A 20240-nucleotide genomic window follows, 5' to 3' on the forward strand; every position below is an offset into this window, starting at 1 on the left:
AGAACTAGGGCCGGCTGCCCACCTAGGAGGCCACCGGCCAGCGCACAGGCCACGTGAGCACGGGCTGCCGAGCAAGGCTGCGACAGTCTGCGCTGGGGTTGGTCTGGGCTTGCAGACCCGAGCCCTGCAGAACAACCCGGGTGGTGCGGGTGAGCTGAAGAAAGGGGACCTTTGTGCCTTTTTGAGGGAAGCATACATTTTTGCAAGGCGGTGGAAACAAAGAGAGGAACTGTAGCCCTAGACCAGACGTCCCAAGCAAACAGTAAGTCAGGAGAGCACGGAACACAGCACAGCCCCCCTCTGTCCCAGGCGACGTCCGCACACCCCGTCGCCGCCACTGCAGGAGCTGAAGGGCCTGCGGAGCCCGCGCAGGGCAAAGCCAGTTAGCAGGGCACAGAATTTCCTGAACTTCTCCCCAGGGGTTCCCGTCTGTTCTTCGCTTTGGAAAGCTGGGCTCATGATAGGTAGCACCTGATGACGGACGCACCCCAGGTGTGGGTAGCCTGCCTCCTCTCTGTCCTCCCTCACGCCTGGGCCTTTCAGTTCAGGTCATTGCCCTGAGGACCCAAGGTCATGTGAAAGCAAAGAAAGAGAAACTGAAACCTGTCAGAAGTAACCGTTGGCCTTTGGGCCACAGTCTTGCTGGCGACAAGGCGATAAAGCTAATGGCCAAGATGAGGGTGGGGGGAGCCGGGGGTGCAGGGATTCCAGGTGCCGCAGACATGGGCAGTCAGCTGGGCGCCCACAGGACACAGGCGGGGACCTCTGGGGAAGGAAAGGTGGAGGCGAGGCCGTCACCCCCACCTTGGCTGGAGACAGAGGTTTCTCCCAGCCGTGAGCCCCCTTGTCTCGGTCTCCTCTGGGGGAGCAGGACCAACATGGCGCAGGTGACCGCCGTGGCGGGCTTCTGACCTGTGGGCCACCAAACGCTAAAGACAAAGCCTTGTGACTTTTGGGTGTCCCCTCTGTAGCGTTACCTGTGCCCCCCTGCCCCCCTCCTTCGTGATGGACCATCAAGAGCCCGCTGTAATCCACCTTACTTGGCATGCAAAAATGATCATGTGTTGGGGGCGGGTAGCAGGTTGCGATTATGTTGGCATTGATTGGCATGCAGAGGAGGGAAGCTACTCTGTGTCTTCAAGATAACTGGGTACAAGTGAAAAGGAAGGGAAGGAGAGGTCCAAGGGCAGAAGGCAAAGAGAAAGCCCAGAGGGGTGGAGTTAAAGTGGGGAAGAAGGAAGAGGAAGGTGGCCTGGGGTGAGGCAGGGCAGGGCAGGGTGGGGTTAGCTGAGAGAAAGCTAAACTGTGGCTTGTACCTAATTATGATGAAACATCTTAAAGGGTCAGATGTGACTTCCAGCTGCAGGGCTAGATCCCAGGAAATCAACTGCTGACCCATGACATGTTTGATGTATAAATCTGAGCATCTTTAGAAAATGGAAGTATTTCATATGTGACCCTGAAAATTCTGAAACACCAGGCTCACATTGCAGCAGGGCAGCTGAAGCTGGAGCTGCCTGTTCACCAGAGTCCCCCCTCACCCTGCAAGCATTTTGCATTCCCCACCCCATGCCCCAACTTGTGTGCCTGCTTCCCATAGGCATCGCAGATTACTGCTACTTCTGCTCTTGATAATAATGGTTCTCTTCTACTGAGAGCCGGTGTGCGTGTGTGTGCATGTGCACACACACACCAGGCACACAGGTATGCTCGCTTTCAATTAGCCTCAATTAATCTCTCCCTTTTTCAGTTGAGGATGACAGATGCACAAAACCAAACGTACCTTTCTCCTTAACAGATTTCGCAGCCTTTCCAGGCGATCTGCCAAATTGCTAGATGGTATTTGCATTAAAAAAAAAATTTGAGTGCATTTTGTTATTTTGGTTTTAAGGATTTCCCAGCTTGCCTTAAGGCCATATTTCATTTATGCCACATTTTATAGCTTCACAACATTTCTTGAACGTACATGAATTCGTTTTATCCTTCTAGCAGTTGCGTGAGGTCAAGTAGTTTGCGTCTCCTTCCTGTGCTCTCTTGGAGAAAACCAACTAGCAGAGAAGCTAAATGACTTCCCTTGGTCCTGCAGTAATTTTGAAGAAAAGTTAACATTTGGGCACAGCTCTCTGGAAAACTAAGCCATGTTCTTTGGCTGCATAGAATTGTGAAAAGTTATGCTTTGAAAAGCATAGTGACTAAGGATATGATCGCCATCCATATCACTTGTTTGACTACTGGTTTGGCCACTTCAATAGCCATGAGTCTTTGGACAAAGTGCTCAATCTACCTGCACCTTCTTTTCTGTAAAATGATAATAGCCCTTATCTAGGGAGTGTTGTGTGGATTAAACGTGATAATACATGTGAAGTATTTAGAACAATGTCTGGCACACAGTAAGCTTTCAGTAAATATTACTATCAGTACTAAAATTATTGTTATCTGTTCCTTTGGGAAATGTTCTGTATTACTTAGGGTACGGGCTAAGTTGTAACAAAAAGACCCAAAAATACATTTTCTCAAAAAAGGAGAGACATGTATTTCTCTTTCACCTCATAGCTAAGAGGATGCTAGTCAGTCCAGGACAGGTAAACAAATCTGCTCCACAGGGTCATTCAGGAACCCAGGTTCCCTCCACTGTGTTGCTCCCCATCCCCTACTGTGTCCTCTTCTGCATAGTCAAAGCTGGCTCAACATCACATCCACCTTCTGTTCCTGCCTGGAGGAAGAGGAGGAGAGGAGGGGGAAGGCCAGCAGCCCCCTTCTAAATGATGTCATTCAGAGGTTGTCCATGTCCTTCCATTGGCCAGAACTTGGGCACACTAAGCTGCAGGTGAGCCTGGGAAATGTATTATCTAACTGGGCCAGCTAAATATGCCCAACTAAAACTTAGGAGTTCTCTTATTAAAAGGAAGAAAGGGAGAGTGGAAATTGGGGATAGTTCATAGTCTCTGTGCCATGTTGCCAGAGACATGTGTTTTGGATCTGAATTTGAAGTCATTAATGTCTTCTTGGTCTGCCAGTTTCTCAGCCCATTGGTGCTCTACATCTTGTCTGTTGGATGTCTGCTTTACCCTTGGATTTCTTCTTTAGCAAAATCCAAGGATGGCGCTTAGCTCCATGTTTCAGATAAACACCTCTGGGGGCAGTGTGATTCTCTCCAACAGGCTGGTCAGACTGACTGTCCACTGGATTGGGCAGCCTGTTCCTTCACTGCCCAAATCTCCCAGCAAGAGTAGCATTGGGCTCTGTTTTAAATTTTTTTCTTCTGAATTTTTGGACAACTTTCTCAACATGCAAAGTAAATTCCATACTCCCTTGTCTCTTGAGAGTCACTATCCCTTGGATCTTGGGCCTCTGGTGGCTGATTAAGGAAGGTACCTGTGTTCCTTCCATTCCCTTGGAGTCCATCTTTGCATGTGTTGAGGAGGGAACCTTATCCCCACCTCATCAGGAGTTATCTATGAGCCCACAAAGCTGTGATAAAGAAGCCAAGCCACTTGTTTGGTGGATGGATGGGCAGCCACCTGGTCCTGAATCTCTGTGGTCTTAGAGTTCAACCTCCAATGATGCATACTTTCCTGAAATCAAAGTTAAGTAACAGCCTGACTCAATAAAAGGAAGTGTGGATCAATGTTCCATTCTCATTACTGCAAGTAATTGAGATTGGACAGGTCAAGGAAGGGAATGCCAGTTGTCTCAGGGGAACTTACCAGAGAAGGTGCTATGATGAATATTGCCTAAGAGATGAAGAAGGAAATTTGTATTTGTTGAGGGCCTATTATGTGCCAGGCACCTACAGGAAGCAGAAGTTAGAGCAGTAAATAACAAGACAGACACCTAATGGAGATTACAACCTAACAGGATTACTCTACATTAATCATCGTGTTTAATCCTTGCAACTCTGCAGAGGATTAATATAAAGGATTTCATATTTTATAGACAAAAATTCTAAGCTCAGAGAGGGAAATAGTAAGGATGCTTTTGAACCCACATCTGGCTGATTCTAAAAGTCCTGCTCTTGGGAATTCCCTGGCAGTCCAGTGGTTAGGACTGGTGCTTTCACTGCCGTGACCGGGATTCAGTCCCTGGTCGGGGAACTAAGATACCGCGAGCCTTGCGGTGCGGCCAAAAAAAAATCCTGCTCTTTCCATCATTACTCTATCTGCCCCCAGTCACTTTCTTTGTTGAAGAGGGAATCTAGTCTATACACAGAAGTGACCTTGACCACTCTGCTAAACATCTGAACCGGTGACTATTGTTAACTCGGCGGTCGGCTTTGTTTGACTATGGTGGTCAGTTTCTCTCTCTAACCTGCATTCTCTCTAACCACTGTTGTCCACTTATCCTTCTGTGTGAACCCACCCAGCTGAACCCTACTTCTAGGACATTTCTGCCCTGCTCCTTCCTGGGGTGCCGACTGCTGCTAGAGGAATTCCCAAGGATGCCTGGAAACCCTTCCAGATGTCCCTAGATCCTTCCCTGTCCATTGCCACTGGCATCTCCTCCTGACCGTCCCTCTTTCACCAACCCTTCTTTTTAACCTCCATGTCTGTCATCGTCATTGACAGAGAACCCACCTTGCCCTTTGATAAAACAACAAAATTAAGGTCCCAAGAAACTCTCTCAAGGTCCTCCTGCTCAACCCCCTAACACATCTCCTGCTCTTCTGCATCCCCCCATGCCAGGGAAGGAGTGGCTCCGGCCCCCAGCTGCCCTTCCCCTTGTGCCCCTGGAGCCTCCCTCCAATCATTTTTCTCTCACTCACATCTTCACCCTCTTCTCTACCAACACTTCTCATCAGTACCTGAACGTGTTCAGTCTCTTCAGTCTGAAAAGTACCCAGTTCTTGATCCCATATTTCTAACCTCTCTCTTCAGTTTCCCTTTCTCTGTCTCTTCATGGCCAACCTTCTTGAAAAAAATCATCTCTACTGCCTACCTGCCTATTCAGTCCTCCATCACCCATTGCAATCTGGTTTCTGTTCTCATGATCAATGCCTAGACTAAAGTCACTAAAGACAGCCATACTCCGCGTCCAGAAGGTGCTTTTCTTCCCTGATCTGACTCCCTCTTTCTGGAACCTTGGTGCCATTGCACTCCCCTGCCCCTTGAGCCTCTCGCTCCTTGGCTTTACTCTCTGGGCTTCCACCCTAGTTTGCTGGACATTGTTTTCATCTCCTTCACAGAGACCTCCTGTCCACTCACCCCCTGAACGTCCCTTGGGTCTGTGTCCCACCCCCTGCTCTTCTTGCCCTCTGCCCCTCTTCCTTGGTGTCCTCAACCACCATGAGCTGACGGCTCCCAGCTCTCCCTCCTCCATACGGATCTCTCTTCTGACATGTGAATGCCCAGCTTCTCATGGACCTCTGCTGGTGGCTGTCCCACACGCTCTTCCTACTTACAGTTCTAAAGCCAAGCTCCACACCAGTCTCTTCCAAGACTTAACCCTCTACTTGTATCTCTTATTTTCAGGAATGTCACCCTTACCCCAGTTGCTCATGCCAGAGAAAAGAAATCTAGTAATTATCTCGGATTCCTCCTTCTCATGGCACCTTTTACATTCAATCAAGTATCCTGTCCAGATGAGTCTACCTCTTCCAATTCCTTGAATCCCCCCTTCCTCTCATTCCCCTACCACTGGTGAAAGCCCTTATTGCTTCTCACACAGCTATGTCAAAGGGCCCTTGAGGGACCTTCTTCTCCACTTCCGTCCTCCACTGGAGTCCTGCCTGGGTCACCCATCCAAGGCTGTCTGCTCAGAGCACCCTCCTGCTCTTCAACACTCCCAAAGCTCTTGGATAAAGTTCACACTCCTTCGGTTAATCATATCCATGGATCCACTTCTGATCCATTTCTTGTCTACCTTTCCAGCCCCTCTCCAACATCGCTCCCTGTGTGTCAACCACTCAGCGTGCTACAGGTTCATGCCTCGGGACATGCCTTCACTGCAGTGCCCTCTTCTCCCTTCTTCCTAGGGCTAACTTCCAGTTGTCCGTCCAAACTCAGCTCATACATCACCTCCCAGACCGTACCTGCCTGGTACTGTCATCACAGTGTCACGCGCCTCTTTCCTCACTGGCAGTTCCAGTGCTTAAGCATGTTGCCCAACACACAGAAGTTGCTGTATAAAAGGTAAAGGAGACCCACCGTTTTTTCAGAAACTTTTAACTCTTACTCACAGAGCCTGATGCATCACATTAAGGTGCATGGTACCAACTCTTCAGGGTGTGTCTGATTTTTTTTTTTAACATTTATTTATTTAGGCTGCGCTGGGTCTTAGTTGCGGCACATGGGATCTTTGTTGTGGTGTGTGGGATCTTTAGTTGCAGCATGCAGACTCTTCGTTGCAGCATGCATGTGGGATCCAGTTCCCTGACCAGGGATCGAACCCGGGCCCCCTGCACTGGGAGCACAGAGTCTTACCCTCTGGACCACCAGGGAAGTCCCGTGTGTCTGATTTTTAAATAGAAACATCATTTGGCTTCAATAATCAGAAGTTTAGAAGCTGCACACCCAGCCCACTGAAACAGCTATTCCTTACTAATTCACTCCTCGAGGAGTTAAGCAAAGGGAAGCACTGTGTGTCTCTCCTCGCTGCCACTTCCTCTTTACTGTGGGGTTTCTGCATTCCGTGTACGATTGCATTCGGCTCTGGGGTTCACAGTGCAGCAGGACTTAAGGCTTGAGGTAGGAACTGGGGCCTCTCTTGGGGTAGCTGCTTGTTGATTTGAGGTGGATTAGAATTTCTGTCAACAACGTGGCTTTCCTCAACCAAGAGCACACTGAGGCTTGGACAAAGTGCTGCTGGAAGGCGATGGTGCATTGGCCAGGGAAACCGTCATGTCCCAGCAGAGCTGGTTGTAACTCACTCTGATTCTGTGGTGGAACAGAAGCAAATCTTCATGTTTTACAGAAGCCTTCCTTGTTGGTTATGATGCAGTGTTACCTACTGTACTTGAAATGTACTTGCTGCCAAATGTGCTCTCTGCAATAGATGAGATTCTCCCTAGTCTCTGGTCATCAACTGAGCCTGTCAAATAAGGCCCTCTGTCCAGCTGTGTGGACCGAGGCAAGTCCAATGGCCCAGACCCTGAGAGCCAGACCTATCAGGAGCCTTGTGCCTATCACCAAGTGGGACGTCTACGTCTGCTGCTCCTCTAAGCCTGGGCTCTCACATGACTGAGGATATCTGCTGGGGTCAGATACCTCACAGGATGTGTACATCAGGACCTGGGAGGTTTGCAAATGACAAAGCCGACTCAAACTGACACATGCAAAAAAGATGAATTTACTAACTCAAAAGTCTAGAGGGAGATCTGTATTTAGACATGGTTCTTTGTAGGTCCAGGGGTGGCATCATTGAGACCTGTCCCTCCCCTTACACTCCTATCTCTGCTTACTTCTCTGCAAGCTCCTTCACGGGCCAGCTCTCTCCTGTGACTGTCTTAGTCTGTTTGAGCTGCTAAGACAAAAATAGCACAGACTAGGTGGCTTAAACAATAAACATTTATTTCTCACAATTCTGGAGGCTGGGAAGTCCAAGATCAACACAGTGGCCGATTTTGTGTCTGGTGAGGGCCCAGTTCCCAGTTCATAAATGGCTGTCTTATCATTATGTCCTCACATAACGGAAGGGGAAAGAGAGTCCTCTAGGGTCTTAGAAGTGCACTAATCCCATACATGAGGGCTCTACTCTCATGACCTAATCACCTCCCAGAGGCCCCACCTCCTAATACCATCACACTGGGGGGTAGGATTCAATATATGAATTTTGGGGACACATAAACTTTCAGTCTGTTGCAGTGACTGTCTCCAAACCAAACACTGTGATCATGGGGGTGGGGTATTTTGATTGGTCACCTATGTCTGAGATAGTGATTGACAACCCCGCCAGGGGAGGGACAGTCTTAAAAACGTCTGGGCATGTATCAGTCTCTTAGGGCTGCCGCAACAAATCACCACAAAATGGGTGGCTAGAAACAACAGAAGTGTATTATCTCACAGTTATGAAGGGCAGAAGTTCGAAATCAAGGTGTCAGCAGGGCCATACTCCCTCTGAAGACTCCAGGGTGTAATCCTTCCTTGCCTTGTCCAGCTTCTTTGGCCCCAGGCAATCCTTGGTTTATAGCTGCATCGCTGCAAGCCCTGCCTCCATCTTCACATGACTGCCCCTTCTGTGCTGTTCTGTCTCTATCGTCTCCTCTTCTAAGGACACTCGTCATTGGATTCAGGACCCACTGGATTAATCCATAATGATCTCATCTCGAGACCCTGTGCTTAATTATATCAGTAAAGATGCTTTTTCCGTATAAGATCACATTCACGGGTGCTGGGAGTTAGGACTTGGACATGTCTCTGGCCGGGGCTGCGGGGAGTAGAGGCAAAATTCAACCCATTACAGGGCAGAAAGAGTAATAGATAGCCACTACACTCTGCTCCTTGACTTCCTAGCATCCATCTGTGCCCTTTTTCCATACAATTTCAGAAATGCGCCCCCTGGAACATGGTACAGGCTATCCACATAAAAGCAAAGCTAGCGGATATACATTCTTCTTGACCAGGTCTGGATGTTGCTCTTAATAGTCTGTTAACCAACAGCTAAATGATCATTTCAAACACCTCTGGCATTATTTAGTGGAGAAAAGTAAGATACTTGGAATAAAAACCACTTGCATTTAGTAAAGGGGAGAAGGGGAAACATGAGGCTCCAGTCACTTGTCCAACATCCTGCAGAAGAGGATTGACAAGGAGCCACTTCATATCCCTGAAAGATGTGAGTTCCTCAATCAGCCAGGGGTACCCAGGGCTCTATCTCTGGAAGACTCTCCCTTGCCCATGGCCCTCCATGGGTGGATCAGAGAGAATGTCCCTTCTGGAAACCGTAGACTCTAGCAGGCCACAGTTTGAGGATGTCAGTCCAGAGATCTGGGTCTGGCCCCAGTGGTTGTGCAATCTCGTGCTGCGGTTTGCTAGACTGAGACGTCTCTGGCAGTATGACTCTCTCAAACTCTTAGATAGTTGCTGGGAAGTTAGTTTTTTGATAACTCCATGAGCTGGCAACCAGAGCCAGAACCCAGACAAGTCATGCTCTGGAATCTGGACCCTGTCCTCACCACGTCTATCCCCTAACAACCGTCTCTGTGCTCTGCTCTCTCCCAGCTTTCATTTAGACTTTGTCCATTTGGCCTCTGCCCTGGACACACTGGGTTGGGGGAGGGGGAGGCCATTTGCCCTCAGGCTCTTTCCCAGTGGACAGCTGCCTACGGTGGGGTAAAAGGCACTTCACTCAGGCAGGGAGTGCCCAGCAGGAGCTGCTGGAGGGGGAGAAGCCCTCTCCAGGGTCCCTCTCCTATCTCCCGCTGTGTTTCCTTCTCCCAGCCTGTGCTTGCACCAACTTTAGCCTGGGGCAGGAATTTGACTGTTGCAATCCTAAAAATGATTTTCTGGCTCTCAGCTCAGTTGAATTACAGGCCACAGCAGAAAGAGTCTTTGTTTTTCCCTTTCCCTGCTTTCAGAAAGGCCCAGCTGAGACTCAAGTGTATCTTTTCTTATAGACCCTCACTTAGGGCTGAAGAAATGGCTGACACACCCCAGTAACCTGGCTTTAAAATAAAAAAATAACAAGTCCTCTAAATTTCCAACCTCACCGGATTCAACAGGAGAGAGTTTAGCAACTTTGCTCCACTTAACAGATATGGCTCACTTCCTGGTCACGGAGGGGAGGCTTCACACTGCCCTGCTCTCCACCCCAACACAGCCAACTTCCAAAATCCTGTTCCTGGTCCAAAATTCTATGCTACTTAGGACACTTTTGATTGCAGCTGGATCTGCAACTGTCTACTTAATGGGAATCAGGAATGGCTGGATCCAGATACTCAATGAGGACTTTGCCTCTCTCTCTCTTACCCCCTCTCTTTGCCTTTCTGTGATTCTCTAGTCCTCCTTTCTGCTTTTCTCTCTGCTGGCTTCATTTTCAGGCTGATTTTCATGGAGGTCTAGGCTTACCATGCATTCATTTACATATAGTAATCCCACCTCTTTCTTGATTGCTCCAACAGAAGGGCAGGGATGGCTCTGATTGGGCTGGCTTGGGACCTCTGCTCATCCCTGCATTAACCACTGAGGCCAGACAAGTAGAAATACTCTAGCTGGCCTGAGTCATATACCCACCATTGATGTGCCACATGAATGACAACCCTTCTGGGTTGGGGGAAAGGCAGTTTCTGAAAGGAAAAAAGTGCTGGGGAGACAAAAATATGTGTTGAGGGGCTAGGCCTCTGAGCAGGCTCTTGGTTTGCATTTTCCTGTTAGTCAAGAGCATGCAGCCTGCCTGGTTTTTGCCTTCACCCTCAGGGGATTTGACCCTCTTTCTGCATTCTTAGCCATCACCGAGAGACTTTTTATCCTCTCTTTTAATTTTTTTTAAAAATTGTGAAATATGTCATACATACATATAAACCATATGTTCAGCTTAAGAATAGCAAAACAAACACCTGCATCCCCACCACCCAAGTTAAGAAATAGAACAGTGTCAGTTTCTTAGAAATATCTGAATGCTCCTCCCCAGGCACGTATCCTTCTATCAGATGGAAACTATACAGAATTGTGTGTTCATCATCCCATGATTTTCTTTATAGTTTTACTATAAACACACACACACACACATGCACGCACGCACACCTGCACACACACGCACACAAATACCCTTAAATCTCTAAGCAGTGTATTGTTTGGTTTGGCAGGGCACAGATGCCTATTTTTTTTTTTAATTTATTTATTTATTTTTGGCGTGTTGGGTCTTCGTTTCTGTGCATGGGCTTTCTCTAGTTGCGGCAAGCGGGGCCACTCTTCATCGCGGTACACGGGCCTCTCACTATCGCGGCCTCTCTTGTTGCGGAGCACAGGCTCCAGATGCGCAGGCTCAGTAGTTGTGGCTCACAGGCCCAGTTGCTCCGCGGCATGTGGGATCCTCCCAGACCAGGACTCGAACCCGTGTCCCCTGCATTAGCAGGCAGATTCTCAACCACTGCGCCACCAGGGAAGCCCCAGATGCCTATTTTTAACGCTGTATTTAAGAATACAATATATATTCTTCTGTGACTTCTTTTATTCAACATTATGTTTTTGGGATTCCTTTGTGTTGATGCAAGTAGCTGCAGTTCACTTTTCACTGCTGTGTAATCATCCAGTATGTGATTATCCCACATTGCATGCATCTCTTCTGCTCTTTAGAGTACATACCTATGAGAGGAATTGCTAGGTTCAAGTGTGCTCACATCTTCAACTCTACTGGATATTGCTAATTATCTTCCCAAAGTGATTATAACAATCTACACTTCCACTAGCAATCAATGATAGTATTTTGGTTGATCTCATTCTTGTCAGCTTTAATTTTTGTCATTCCAATAGGTATGGTCTGTGTCTCATTACAGTTATAATTTGCATTTATTTGATAACTATTGAAGTGAAGAATCTTCTCATGTTTACAAACCGTCTGTTTTTTACCTCTGCTGTGAAATGCCCATTTATGTCTTTTCCCCTATTTTCTAATGAGCTGTTGGTATTTGGCAGTTGATTCGTAAGAACTCTTTATATAGTCTGGATTATAATCCTATGTTAGTTTTTATATGTTCAGATATCTCTCAGATATCTCCTTGCAGTTTGGGATTGCCTTTGCATTTTATTTATGGTGACTTTTGAACAGAAGCTCTTAATTTTCATGTCAAATTTACCTTGTCAAAGAAAACTTTCCCAACTTGAGGTCACAAAAATAATTTTTTTTATTCTCTTCTAAAAATCTTTTATTTTGTCCTTTATCTTTAGTATTTAATCTTTCATGTTTAAGCCTTTATTCTACCTGGATTCGGTTTTTGTGACTGTTATAGGATAATAGACTTCCATTTTTACTTTTCCCCTCACTTATCTGCAATGTCCTCTGTCACAAATCAAGTTCCATATACGAGTGGTTTTTTTTCCTCTGAACTCTCAAATTTTCTGTGTTGAACTCCAGTTTTTCCCTTAATCCATTGCAGATCAATATTTCTGTAGATATAACAAAAATTAATTACTAAAAAAATTTAAAACATGCATAAAATAAAGGCCTCAATTATTTATTATTAGATTCAATGGGCATAAACTTGCTCTGTAAAATTGCTATGAAAGTTTCTAAATGCTTACTGTTCACTTCTGTACTGATCGTGGGCCCATGACAAGGAATTCAAAGATGGTAACCAGTGTACAGATCACATTTGAGTCATGCTAATCTGTACTGCTCTACTGATATGTTTGTTTATTCCTGCTGTACTATCACTCAATCTTTTTTTATTGTGGTAAAATATACATAATGTAAAATTTACCATCTTAACCATGTTTGGGAATACACTTCAGTAGCATTACATGCATTCACATTGTTATATAACCATCACCACCATCCATCTCCAGAACTTTTTCAGCATCCCAAATGGAAACTCTGTCCCTATTAAATGATAACACCTCATTCCGCCCTCCCTCTAGCCCCGACCACCATTCTACTTTTGTCTTTATGAATTTGAGTATTCCAGGTACTTCATATAAGTGGAATCACAAAGTATTTGTCCTTTTGTGTCTGGCTTATTGCACTTAGCATAATGTCTTCAAGGTTCACTCATATTGCAGCATATATCAGAATTTCATTCCTTTTTAAAGCTAAATAATATTCCATTATATGAGTATACCACGTATTTTTTATCCATTCATCCTTGATAGATATTTGGATTGCCTCCACCTTTTGGCTGTTGTGAATAATGCTGCTGTAAACGTAGGTACACAAATATCTGTTTGAGTCCCTGCTTTTCATTCTTTTTGGGTACGTATTCAGAAGTGGAACTATAGTTCAATGTTTAATTTTTTGAGAAACTATTATACTGTTTTCACAGAGGTTACACCATTTTATATTCCCACCAGCAATGAACATGGTGTTCCAGTTTCTCCACATCCTTGTCAACATTTGTTATTTTCTGGTGGGTTTTTTTTTCTTTTTCTTTTTTAAATAACAGCCATCCTTATGGGTAGGAAGTGTTGTCTCATTGTGGTTTTATTTGCATTTCTGTAATGATCAGTGATGTTGAGTATCTTTTTATGTACTTGTTGGCCATTTGTATGTCTTCTTTGAAGAAGCGTCTATTCAAGTCATTTGCCCATTTGTTAACTGGATTTTTTGGTATTGTTGTTGCTGGGTTTAGGAGGTCTTTCAATCTTAATTACCGTGGCAGTATAATACGTTTTGATATCTGGTAAAGGAAATGCCCCCCCATACACACACTCTTGTTGGTTGTTCTTTAAATATGACTTGGAATTTCTTGGCTCTTGGCTCTTCCAAATAATCAGCTTGTTGAGTTCCTTTTAAAAATCTTGTTAGGATTTTGATCGGGATTGCCTAGAATATATACATCAATTTGGAGAGAAATGATATATTCACAATATCGTCTTCCTGTCATGAACATTTGTTTATGTCTTTTTTTTAAAACTTGCAGTAAAGTTTTTCTCTAGAAAGGGCTTTCACATGTTTTGTTAGATTTACTCCTGGATATTTGATATTTATTCATGCTCTTATAGGTGGTATCTTTTAAAATTGTATTTTGTAGCAGTTACCGGTGAATAGAGATACAATTTACTTTTCACATTGATTTTGTATCTAGAAACCTTCCTGAACTCTCTTACTAATTTTAATAATTTATTTGTAAATAATGTTGGGGTTTCCATGCTGACAATCACAAGACCTGCAAGTTTTTTCCCTTCCTTTCCAATCCTTACACATTTCCATTTGCTTTGTTTTTCTTGTTTTACTACACAGGCTGGTATAATGTGGTGTTAATGGGACTTCTTAGGCCTTGTTTCAGCTCTTAAAGGGAATGTTTTCAACATTTCATCATTAAGTATGATGTAAGTTTTTTGTCCTTTTTTTTTTCTTGCTAGATGTTCTTTATCAAGTTCTAGGTCAAACTGAGTTTTAAAATTTTTAATAGGATGTTAAATGCTATTCATTTTTTTCTGATTTTATTGAGGTGGTAAATTTTTTGCCTTTAATCTGGTAATATGAATTCTATTAACCACTTTTCTAATATTAAACCAACCTTTCATTCCTGGCATAATCCCAACTTGGTTATGACATACTAACTTTTTTGATACATTGCTGGATTTAGTTTGCTAATATTCTGTTTGGGATTTTTGCATCTATATTCATGAGTTAGATTAGCCTGTCACTTTCCTATCCTGTTTTGTTCTTGTCTTCTTTTGGTCCTGAGAGTTTCTTTGATCCAGATAAACTTTGTTTCCTGCCTAAATAAGAATAGTAGATCGGTGGTTTTTGCTGACTTGGTAACACACCAACAGCATATGAGAATTTGTGTTTTGATGGAGCATGATTTTGAATTATATTCAGACCATGTGCTGAACAGTCAACTCCTGAGTTGGCTTGATGAGGGCTCAACAAACTTTTATGCAAAGGACGATGGTAAATATTTTAGGCTTTGTGCAACACTTACATCTCTGTATTAGTCATGGTTCTCCAGAGAAACAGAACCAATAAGATATGCATAGATATATAGATATACGGAATTGACTCATGGGACTATGGAGGCTGAGAAGTACCACAATCTGCTGTCTGTAAGCTGGAGACCCAGGAAAGCCAGTGGTGTGGTTCCAGCCCAAGTCCGAAGGCCTAAGAACCAGGAACACAGATGGTGTAAGTCCTTGCCAGAGGACAGGAGAAGACCAATGTCCCAGCTCAAATAGTTAGTGAGAGCAAAGTCTCCCTTCCTCTGCCTTTTTGCTCTATTCAGGCCCTCAATGGATTGGGTGATACCCATTCACTTTGGGGAGGGCAATCTGCTTTACTCAGTCTACTGATACTAATCTCATCTGAAAACACCCTCACAGACACACCCAGAAATAATGTGTAACCCAATATCTGGGTACCCTGTGACCCAGTCAAGTTGACGCATAAAATTAACTACCACTCTGTTATTATTTCTCCTCCCCCTCTCCTGCTTTTTAACAACCTTAAAAAATATAAAAACCATTCTTAGCTCACAGGCAATGCCAAAAAATTTGCCAACTCTTGATTTAGACTGTCTCAATATCTACATCACAATTAAGTATTGTTGTTTTCTACAATATAGTGATGCTTGTGTGGTTTCCTAAAGTAAATAATCTATGAAAATCAGGAGTCCGATAGACAGCCACCACCCACAGTACTAATGTACACCCACCCGGCGTATGATCCACTCTGCCAGACCTGCATCCACCAGACTTAGTATCTTTTGAAATTAGTACCAACCTGGACACACCAAGTAAATGCCCCTAACTTGTAAGCATTGTGATTCTAATAGCTACAGAGTTAGTCTCTGGCTCTCTCTTGCTGCCCTCTCCTGGCTGGCCCATTGCTGAGGCTCAGAGGGGAGTCCTGGTGGAGTTCATATGGCTCATAATACCTTCAGGTCTGGTTGCTGGTCTGTAGACTTGTCAAAACCTGCTCCAATAGAAAATACAATCAGGGATCTTAACACTGGTTGTGATGGCCAAGTTTATTATTTCTCGTAGGGTCCTAAGACTTTTTGAAGAATTATCACATAGTGAACGTTTCCTATATGCCAAGCATTGCTAAATATGTGTTATTTCATTTCATCCTTATAACAACCACATGAGCTCCATATCCCTTGACTGTTGAGCATTCCCTTTGTACAGGTGACGAAATTGAGACCTAGAGAGGTTAAATACCCTGCCCAATGCCCTAGAGAGGTTAAATACCCTGCCCAATGCCCTAGAGAGGTTAAATACCCTGCCCAATGCCCTAGAGAGGTTAAATACCCTGCCCAATGCCCTAGAGAGGTTAAATACCCTGCCCAATGCCCTAGAGAGGTTAAATACCCTGCCCAATGCCCTAGAGAGGTTAAATACCCTGCCCAATGCCCTAGAGAGGTTAAATACCCTGCCCAATGCCCTAGAGAGGTTAAATACCCTGCCCAATGCCCTAGAGAGGTTAAATACCCTGCCCAATGCCCTAGAGAGGTTAAATACCCTGCCCAATGCCCTAGAGAGGTTAAATACCCTGCCCAATGTCCTAGAGAGGTTAAATACCCTGCCCAATGCCCTAGAGAGGTTAAATACCCTGCCCAATGTCCTAGAGAGGTTAAATACCCTGCCCAATGTCCTAGAGAGGTTAAATACCCTGCCCAATGCCCTAGAGAGGTTAAATACCCTGCCCAATGTCCTAGAGAGGTTAAATACCCTGCCCAATGCCCTAGAGAGGTTAAATACCCTGCCCAATGTCCTAGAGAGGTTAAATACCCTGCCCAATGCCCTAGAGAGGTTAAATACCCTGCCCAATGTCCTAGAGAGGTTAAATACCCTGCCCAATGTCCTAGAGAGGTTAAATACCCTGCCCAATGTCCTAGAGAGGTTAAATACCCTGCCCAATGTCCTAGAGAGGTTAAATACCCTGCCCAATGCCCTAGAGAGGTTAAATACCCTGCCCAATGTCCTAGAGAGGTTAAATACCCTGCCCAATGCCCTAGAGAGGTTAAATACCCTGCCCAATGTCCTAGAGAGGTTAAATACCCTGCCCAATGCCCTAGAGAGGTTAAATACCCTGCCCAATGCCCTAGAGAGGTTAAATACCCTGCCCAATGCCCTAGAGAGGTTAAATACCCTGCCCAATGCCCTAGAGAGGTTAAATACCCTGCCCAATGCCCTAGAGAGGTTAAATACCCTGCCCAATGCCCTAGAGAGGTTAAATACCCTGCCCAATGCCCTAGAGAGGTTAAATACCCTGCCCAATGCCCTAGAGAGGTTAAATACCCTGCCCAATGCCCTAGAGAGGTTAAATACCCTGCCCAATGCCCTAGAGAGGTTAAATACCCTGCCCAATGCCCTAGAGAGGTTAAATACCCTGCCCAATGCCCTAGAGAGGTTAAATACCCTGCCCAATGCCCTAGAGAGGTTAAATACCCTGCCCAATGCCCTAGAGAGGTTAAATACCCTGCCCAATGCCCTAGAGAGGTTAAATACCCTGCCCAATGTCCTAGAGAGGTTAAATACCCTGCCCAATGCCCTAGAGAGGTTAAATACCCTGCCCAATGTCCTAGAGAGGTTAAATACCCTGCCCAATGTCCTAGAGAGGTTAAATACCCTGCCCAATGCCCTAGAGAGGTTAAATACCCTGCCCAATGTCCTAGAGAGGTTAAATACCCTGCCCAATGCCCTAGAGAGGTTAAATACCCTGCCCAATGTCCTAGAGAGGTTAAATACCCTGCCCAATGCCCTAGAGAGGTTAAATACCCTGCCCAATGTCCTAGAGAGGTTAAATACCCTGCCCAATGTCCTAGAGAGGTTAAATACCCTGCCCAATGTCCTAGAGAGGTTAAATACCCTGCCCAATGTCCTAGAGAGGTTAAATACCCTGCCCAATGCCCTAGAGAGGTTAAATACCCTGCCCAATGTCCTAGAGAGGTTAAATACCCTGCCCAATGCCCTAGAGAGGTTAAATACCCTGCCCAATGTCCTAGAGAGGTTAAATACCCTGCCCAATGCCCTAGAGAGGTTAAATACCCTGCCCAATGCCCTAGAGAGGTTAAATACCCTGCCCAATGCCCTAGAGAGGTTAAATACCCTGCCCAATGCCCTAGAGAGGTTAAATACCCTGCCCAATGCCCTAGAGAGGTTAAATACCCTGCCCAATGCCCTAGAGAGGTTAAATACCCTGCCCAATGCCCTAGAGAGGTTAAATACCCTGCCCAATGCCCTAGAGAGGTTAAATACCCTGCCCAATGCCCTAGAGAGGTTAAATACCCTGCCCAATGCCCTAGAGAGGTTAAATACCCTGCCCAATGCCCTAGAGAGGTTAAATACCCTGCCCAATGCCCTAGAGAGGTTAAATACCCTGCCCAATGCCCTAGAGAGGTTAAATACCCTGCCCAATGCCCTAGAGAGGTTAAATACCCTGCCCAATGCCCTAGAGAGGTTAAATACCCTGCCCAATGCCCTAGAGAGGTTAAATACCCTGCCCAATGCCCTAGAGAGGTTAAATACCCTGCCCAATGCCCTAGAGAGGTTAAATACCCTGCCCAATGCCCTAGAGAGGTTAAATACCCTGCCCAATGCCCTAGAGAGGTTAAATACCCTGCCCAATGCCCTAGAGAGGTTAAATACCCTGCCCAATGCCCTAGAGAGGTTAAATACCCTGCCCAATGCCCTAGAGAGGTTAAATACCCTGCCCAATGCCCTAGAGAGGTTAAATACCCTGCCCAATGCCCTAGAGAGGTTAAATACCCTGCCCAATGCCCTAGAGAGGTTAAATACCCTGCCCAATGCCCTAGAGAGGTTAAATACCCTGCCCAATGCCCTAGAGAGGTTAAATACCCTGCCCAATGCCCTAGAGAGGTTAAATACCCTGCCCAATGCCCTAGAGAGGTTAAATACCCTGCCCAATGCCCTAGAGAGGTTAAATACCCTGCCCAATGCCCTAGAGAGGTTAAATACCCTGCCCAATGCCCTAGAGAGGTTAAATACCCTGCCCAATGTCCTAGAGAGGTTAAATACCCTGCCCAATGTCCTAGAGAGGTTAAATACCCTGCCCAATGCCCTAGAGAGGTTAAATACCCTGCCCAATGCCCTAGAGAGGTTAAATACCCTGCCCAATGCCCTAGAGAGGTTAAATACCCTGCCCAATGCCCTAGAGAGGTTAAATACCCTGCCCAATGTCCTAGAGAGGTTAAATACCCTGCCCAATGCCCTAGAGAGGTTAAATACCCTGCCCAATGCCCTAGAGAGGTTAAATACCCTGCCCAATGCCCTAGAGAGGTTAAATACCCTGCCCAATGCCCTAGAGAGGTTAAATACCCTGCCCAATGTCCTAGAGAGGTTAAATACCCTGCCCAATGCCCTAGAGAGGTTAAATACCCTGCCCAATGTCCTAGAGAGGTTAAATACCCTGCCCAATGCCCTAGAGAGGTTAAATACCCTGCCCAATGCCCTAGAGAGGTTAAATACCCTGCCCAATGCCCTAGAGAGGTTAAATACCCTGCCCAATGCCCTAGAGAGGTTAAATACCCTGCCCAATGCCCTAGAGAGGTTAAATACCCTGCCCAATGCCCTAGAGAGGTTAAATACCCTGCCCAATGCCCTAGAGAGGTTAAATACCCTGCCCAATGCCCTAGAGAGGTTAAATACCCTGCCCAATGCCCTAGAGAGGTTAAATACCCTGCCCAATGCCCTAGAGAGGTTAAATACCCTGCCCAATGCCCTAGAGAGGTTAAATACCCTGCCCAATGCCCTAGAGAGGTTAAATACCCTGCCCAATGCCCTAGAGAGGTTAAATACCCTGCCCAATGCCCTAGAGAGGTTAAATACCCTGCCCAATGCCCTAGAGAGGTTAAATACCCTGCCCAATGCCCTAGAGAGGTTAAATACCCTGCCCAATGCCCTAGAGAGGTTAAATACCCTGCCCAATGCCCTAGAGAGGTTAAATACCCTGCCCAATGCCCTAGAGAGGTTAAATACCCTGCCCAATGCCCTAGAGAGGTTAAATACCCTGCCCAATGCCCTAGAGAGGTTAAATACCCTGCCCAATGCCCTAGAGAGGTTAAATACCCTGCCCAATGTCCTAGAGAGGTTAAATACCCTGCCCAATGTCCTAGAGAGGTTAAATACCCTGCCCAATGCCCTAGAGAGGTTAAATACCCTGCCCAATGCCCTAGAGAGGTTAAATACCCTGCCCAATGCCCTAGAGAGGTTAAATACCCTGCCCAATGCCCTAGAGAGGTTAAATACCCTGCCCAATGTCCTAGAGAGGTTAAATACCCTGCCCAATGCCCTAGAGAGGTTAAATACCCTGCCCAATGCCCTAGAGAGGTTAAATACCCTGCCCAATGCCCTAGAGAGGTTAAATACCCTGCCCAATGCCCTAGAGAGGTTAAATACCCTGCCCAATGTCCTAGAGAGGTTAAATACCCTGCCCAATGCCCTAGAGAGGTTAAATACCCTGCCCAATGTCCTAGAGAGGTTAAATACCCTGCCCAATGCCCTAGAGAGGTTAAATACCCTGCCCAATGCCCTAGAGAGGTTAAATACCCTGCCCAATGCCCTAGAGAGGTTAAATACCCTGCCCAATGCCCTAGAGAGGTTAAATACCCTGCCCAATGCCCTAGAGAGGTTAAATACCCTGCCCAATGCCCTAGAGAGGTTAAATACCCTGCCCAATGCCCTAGA

At 45.8% G+C, this 20240-nt stretch overlaps 1 protein-coding gene across 1 annotated transcript in view; it reads left to right on the top strand.

The window, feature by feature from the left end:
- The first annotated feature begins 249 nt into the window (after positions 1-249).
- DGLUCY (D-glutamate cyclase) overlaps positions 250-20240 on the top strand; it is an 85901-nt gene continuing 65910 nt past the window's right edge. The window contains 1 exon segment of the mRNA XM_061181497.1: positions 250-262. The gene's annotated coding sequence lies outside the window, so the exon portion shown is untranslated.

The sequence above is a fragment of the Eubalaena glacialis genome, chromosome 2 (assembly GCF_028564815.1).
Source record: "Eubalaena glacialis isolate mEubGla1 chromosome 2, mEubGla1.1.hap2.+ XY, whole genome shotgun sequence".
In the NCBI taxonomy this organism is placed as follows: Eukaryota; Metazoa; Chordata; class Mammalia; order Artiodactyla; family Balaenidae; genus Eubalaena; species Eubalaena glacialis.